Source organism: Oryzias melastigma, linkage group LG7, assembly GCF_002922805.2.
Source record: "Oryzias melastigma strain HK-1 linkage group LG7, ASM292280v2, whole genome shotgun sequence".
In the NCBI taxonomy this organism is placed as follows: Eukaryota; Metazoa; Chordata; class Actinopteri; order Beloniformes; family Adrianichthyidae; genus Oryzias; species Oryzias melastigma.
Genome location: NC_050518.1, coordinates 27,139,395 through 27,145,309, shown reverse-complemented (window position 1 = coordinate 27,145,309; position 5,915 = coordinate 27,139,395). Strand labels below are relative to the sequence as shown.

The window sequence follows — 5,915 nt, the reverse complement described above, 5'->3', positions numbered from 1 at the left end:
TTCTCTGTCAGCATCAGAACCACCCTTTACTCTAGTCGTATAATAAAGGTTGCACTTGGATCCTAACGCCTCAGCTGCCTTTGTGACATGAGGTGTATTACATATCAGTAATTTATGCAAATTTTATAATTAAACATAATTTCTTTACCTTCTTTGTTTTGTAATGACATAAAAAAACTTGGGCTTTTGTTAGGGATTTTGTTAGGGATTTTATGTTACAGCCTTTTATTGTTAAGAAAGTTTATCTCAATACAATGTTACAACAGAAAATATTTCTGATGAAAAATATTAAAATTGTCATTCTTGTTTTCATAATTAATGTAGAACTGTTAAATTCCACAAAGCACACATTTTTTCCTAAAAAAAGGCCGCATATTAATTTGCAATTAATCGCGAGTTAACTCTGGAAATGCGATTAAAATTTTTAATCGACTGACAGCTCTAGTTTTTATATTAATTCACAATAATACTGTACAGCATTATTGTGCAATTTAAATGATTGTTTTGGTGGTCAAAGTAATGATCGGAAAACAAACTGAAATTTAAGAAAACTTAATCTAATTTAGAATGCCATAAAAGAACTAAACTTAGAATTCAAACAAAACTAGAACTTGATACTTGAACTTGAATAAACTAGAACTAATCTTTGAACAACTAGAACTAAAACTAAAAGAAAAAACTAAATAGATCTCAATCCTAACTTAAAGGTTGAACAAAAATGAACTTAAGGACTAACCTAGGTTATAAAAAATCATTTTAATCTAAATCATAAGTTTAAACCAAACTGTGATTTCTTTCTTTAATGGTATATGTCTTTGTATTGTTTATCCACGTCTCTTTAAATAAGCCGGCTAATTCCAACTACATTGTGGTGTGTGGTCTTTTCCTTTGGTTTTCTAAAGTACAAGTTTAATACTGAACAATCGAACGTGCAGGTCCAGGTTTACTGTAGCTATCCCTCAGAGGTGGTTCACATAGAGCTTGCGACCAGACTTAAAAACTTGGATAGCAACGTGTGCTCCATGCGCAGAGGCCAGGAATTCTGTGTGCGTGTTTGCATTGATTTTCATTGAAAATGTGCTTTTGATTGCGCGGATGGTGTGTAAGCACACACACACAGAGGCGCGCCAGCATGGAAAGCTGTCGAATCGATTTTTTAATTTTCTGCATTGATGAACATGTTAATGAGTTTGAATTGTCTTTTTTTTACCAATTCCTGAAGAACCGTTACATCCTTACCTGTAGGACTGGGCGACAAAACGAAAATTATCGTTATTGCAAAATTACTTTTTTCGATAGTGAAATGAGACTATTGCGATAAACTTTCGTTTTAAATGAACACGGGAGAAACCCCCGGAAGAGCCGCGCTTCTTCTTCTTCTTACGGAGCGGCTGATTCTAGGAGCCCAGACTGAGAGGGGGGGCACGGAGGCCCCGAATGATGACAAAAGGACACAACAGAAAACATTATTTCAGTAAACCAATATATAATCGCAAATACTTTTATTTTTAATATCAAGGTAACGATGTTTATATATTTTGTTTTGGAAACGTCGTCACCGGACCCCCCTCCTCTAAATTGAAAATTTTTCGGTCTGACTGGATTATTCTTCCGCAGCTGTTTGTTACCGACAGATCCACAGAGTGTGAGGGAGAGAAGACACGCTTTAAAATCAGGAGTTTAAACACCTGATTTAGAGGAGAAACTCCATGAAAAAAGAAAAATGAGACAGTCTGTCTATTGCCGCGCATCACGTGTCACGAGGGGCTGAAAGAGGAGAGAAGGAGAGACTGCGCGTGCGTGCCCGTAACAGCCGCGCTCAGGGGGGCGGGGACTCGATTGTGGCTGTGGAGTTGAGATGAGTTTGAGGGTTTTGTTAAAATATAGTAAGATTGGAGGTGGGAATTAATAAGATTTTTCTTCTTTCCACTCCATTTTCAAGCACTTTTTATCATGGTTTGTTTGACCATTTCTTTTGTTGAAATATAAAAGGAAATCAATAAACGTTGACACTGCAATGGTTAAAAATGTTTCTTTTTTTCCCAATGCCTGCAGCCACATTTCCTCAATAATTTGATGCATTTTGGCTGAATCCTGCAGGATCGACCACCTTCAGAAAAAAAGCAAGAAATAACAAAGACTCAAGTTTTTGAACCACAAGCTGCACATTCTGGGCTCATCAAGCTGAAACTGAGAACAAATTACCTGCAAGCTTTTAGACCCAAATCAGCAGTCAGGACACTCATGCTGTGCCAGAGCGGAGGTTCTGAGCGTTCGATTCCCATAGCAGATTCTTCTTCCTTCTGATTTTCAAATTACCTGACTGCTGCTCTGAGAGGCAGCTCAATTCCCCCGTTGTTATTGCTCCGGCATCAGATGTCGATTTGTTTTCTTGGGCTTTTTGTTCTCTTCTTTCTTTGAGTGTTTTTGGTTGAAAAGACATGTTTGCTGAGGAAGTTCCAATAAACAAACAACGTTTGTCTGGTCTGTCTTCACATGAAGATGTCCTTCATGCTTTTATCACACAGATCGCATTGGCAGAGGCAGTGCTTGTGCTGGAAGAGTAAATGTAATATTTTTACAAAAAAGTGCTTTACTCTTTAAAGGAAAAGACATTCTCACGTAGACCTCCACAGAGTTTTTGCTCAGAATGCCCTTCCTGACACAAGCTAGTATTTGAGGGGGAACCCAGTAAGGCAGCAGCGTCAAAATTCTTGCCGAAGGACCCAATATGGATTCAGCTCAATGCATCCCCAGGAGATTGAACCCAGGTTTCCTTCACGGGACTCCTGCACCCAACCCACTGAGCCATCCAGCCGCTCCCAACTTAAATCTTAAATAACTTCCAATATTTTACTTTTCATAAAAATATATTTTGTCAAAATTATACAAGTTATAAATGAGCGCAAGATAACATGGGGCCATTAATAACAATAAAACAAAATGATCTAGAGGGCCGGCTAGAATTAGCCTGAGGGCCGGATCCGGCCCCCGGTCCTTGCCTTTGACACATGTGGTCTAGATCATAATGATAAAGAGACGAGGATTGGCTTTCCGTGGACCCAATATACTTTAATTTACCTGCAACCGTTTAAAAAGCGGAGCACAATATTCTCACTAATGTGAATTGAAAACCACTGGAGGAGAAAATCATTTCATCACTCCATCAGTGGTGGTGTCACAGTGGGAAAGAGAATTGACTAATGTGTGTGTGGTGTGTGTGTGTGTGTGTGTGTATTAGAGCAATGAATTGAGAAAATCCACAGAGGAGAAATGATTACCTTTGTAAAAATGGAGCTGTGAGCTGAGGAGACTGTGTGATGGTGTGATGTTGAAAGCCCGGTGTGAATCCTATCGACCACAGTGCATCACCACCCACTCGGGCTGCATTCATATAAACTTGTTAGCTATGCACCGAGGCATACAATGCCACCGCAACAGCTTCTTCATTTTGAGCTTTACTGCCTTATGCAAAATTCATGTTTTCAGGACTCTGCTTCCTCCGGTGCGTTTATGTTTGTTAGTATTTCCCACAGGTTGGATAGTAAAAATTGGCTTCAGCCTCCAGCCTAAAAAAAAAACATGGAACGGCTTTTTCTCAAGATGCAAATAAAATGTAATCTCGTTTTACAAACTTATCTTACAGACTTTTGTTAGAAAGAAAAACAGAATTCATTTCAGATTTTTAATTTTTCTTCTTTTTACATTTTCATCCTCTTAGAAAAGCGCTTAAGAGGGCACTTCAAAGAGCAAACAAGATACTTCACGTATCCTTCCACTGATGTTACCATGGCAACACAGTCCTGCTAGTGTGGGTGCATGAGCAGTGTGATGTGAGGGGTTCTTTATGAGTACCTGGTGTAGTACCGACGCCCGATGAGTGTTTGTAGTAAAGCACACGTGTATGAGCAGACATCCTGATCCGTCATCCTTCATCCAAACGCTCCGCTGAAACAGCGTGGAGAAGGGCACGCTCTCGGACCTGTGTGAGAATGACATTTAAGGTGTGAGCCTGAAGATTTGGTAAAAACTCTATTGTTGTTTCCTTTGTACTGAACCTCAAACTAGAGTCCTCAGCAACATGTGGAAGCATAGAAGGAAAAGGTCCTACTCTACTTTGCTTTTGTCTGATTCAATTTTAAAAATGGGTGCGAAGAAATCGCACAATAAGATCACGAGGCGTCTGAGTGCTGCAGCTCTTGAGGGGAGCGCAGGTGTCTTGCAGTTCCCTTTAGGCTTGTACGGCCACCTCAAGGGACGTTGTGAAAATGGAAGAACCACTGATGTGCGTGTACTATGAAGTATAAGGATTATGGATAATAGTCCCATTAGGTACCTGTAGTAATGTTCGCACAAATTACACTCCGATTGTCTAATTTCTAACAATCAGGTTGCAGAAAGGAGCGCGCACTTATCATGTGAACAGCAATTATGGGCTTCTTGTGCAGAATCATACACACCTGCATCTCAACTATTTCACCCTTACCTGTTGTACAAGTGTTCACTACGACCATGGTGGGCCCAGACTATGACTTGTCACCTGCAACATACCTGTAGAACACGTGTCAAAGTCGAGGCCAGCGGTGTGGTTACACGTGGCCTGCGGTTGGACGTACTGCCATATTCTCTGAAACGCCTTTGGAGACGGCTTATGGTGGAGAAATGAACATTGAATGCACGAGCAACAGATTTGGTTGACATTCCTGCTGTCAGCATGCCGATTACACGCTCCCTCAATGCTTGTGACATCTGTGGCATTTTGCTGTGAGACAAAACTGCACATTTCAGCGTGGTCTTTTATTGTGGGCAGTCTAAGGCACACCTGTGCACTAATCGTGATGTCAGATCAGCATCCTGATGTGGCACACCTGTGAGGTGGGATGGATTATCTCAGCACAGCAGAAGTGCTCACTATCACACATATGTGAACAATGTTTGAGAGAAAGGGTAATATTGTGTATCTGGAATGAATTTTAGATCTTTAAGTCCATCTCATGAAAAATAGGAGCAACAAAAGTGTTGCGTTTATATTTTTGTTCAGTGTATTTAACTCAAAGTGATTCAGCAAATGACTGTATAAACCCAAAGACAAAAATGTATCTCTCTTTCCTCGTGACTTCGGAGTGTTCATGAGTTTGAGTTCGATTGTCAAATATTGTCCAGGAAGGCTCTGCGGTTTGCAAGGGAATGAGGAAAGTTCCTACCAGTTCCAAAGAAGAAAAGGGTTGTCAAATGTCCAGCAGAGGGCGCTTGGTCCTTTGCTAGGATAACATCAAGGGTTGGCTCGCCATCTTGTTTTCTCCCTCACATGGATCCCGAATTGAGGAGTCCGTTTTTATCGGCCGAATCTTAATGGCCTATCATACCAACATAAAATACACTTAAAATAAGGACATTAAAATACTAAGGAAACCCGCAGGAATAAATAAAAATACGTCAGTTTCGTGTTAACAGAACTCTTAAGTTACGCAGGCGTAATGGCGGAGCCTTCACTACTTTAATGTGCCAACATTTCTACAAATTGACAATAAATACATAAAACAACATAAACTCAATACCTTAGTCTTTCGTTTCAAGAAATTTACCAAAAATAAACATGAAATATCAACTGGATGCAAAAAAAAATATCATTTTAACACTCACCAAGTCCTGTTTGGTAAAAAAAAAACAAAGAAAAAAAAAAAGAAAAAGAAAAACTGTTTTCCAGGCCAGACAGGTGGAAAAACAAAAAAACTCAACTTCGATTATTTCATTTCTTGTCTAGATCTTGGCTGCGAAGCTTGCAAATGGATGCTACGCTCTAGCATTTAAGCTCTCAACTCAGCAACAAACCCAATTGGCTGTTGCCAGTCACATGAACTACGTCAACAGGAAAAGGCATATCTTTTCAAAATAAAAGTCCATCAACTTGTAAA

The 5,915-nt window shown here is 39.8% G+C and overlaps 1 long non-coding RNA gene across 2 annotated transcripts in view; it reads right to left on the bottom strand.

Annotated features, from left to right (window-relative positions):
• Nucleotides 1-5,902, bottom strand: part of LOC112159808 — a 27,862-nt gene extending 21,960 nt beyond the window's left edge. Inside the window, exons 1-3 of one of the 2 annotated variants that reach the window (XR_002921541.2) lie at nt 5,644-5,902; nt 5,205-5,357; nt 3,856-4,868 (exon numbers count right to left, since the gene is read on the bottom strand). This is a non-coding gene — a long non-coding RNA (uncharacterized LOC112159808). Of the gene's footprint in view, nt 1-3,855; nt 4,869-5,204 lie in introns of both variants that reach the window. The other variant, XR_004948238.1, reaches the window with a different exon arrangement.
• Nucleotides 5,903-5,915: the final 13 nt, after the last annotated feature.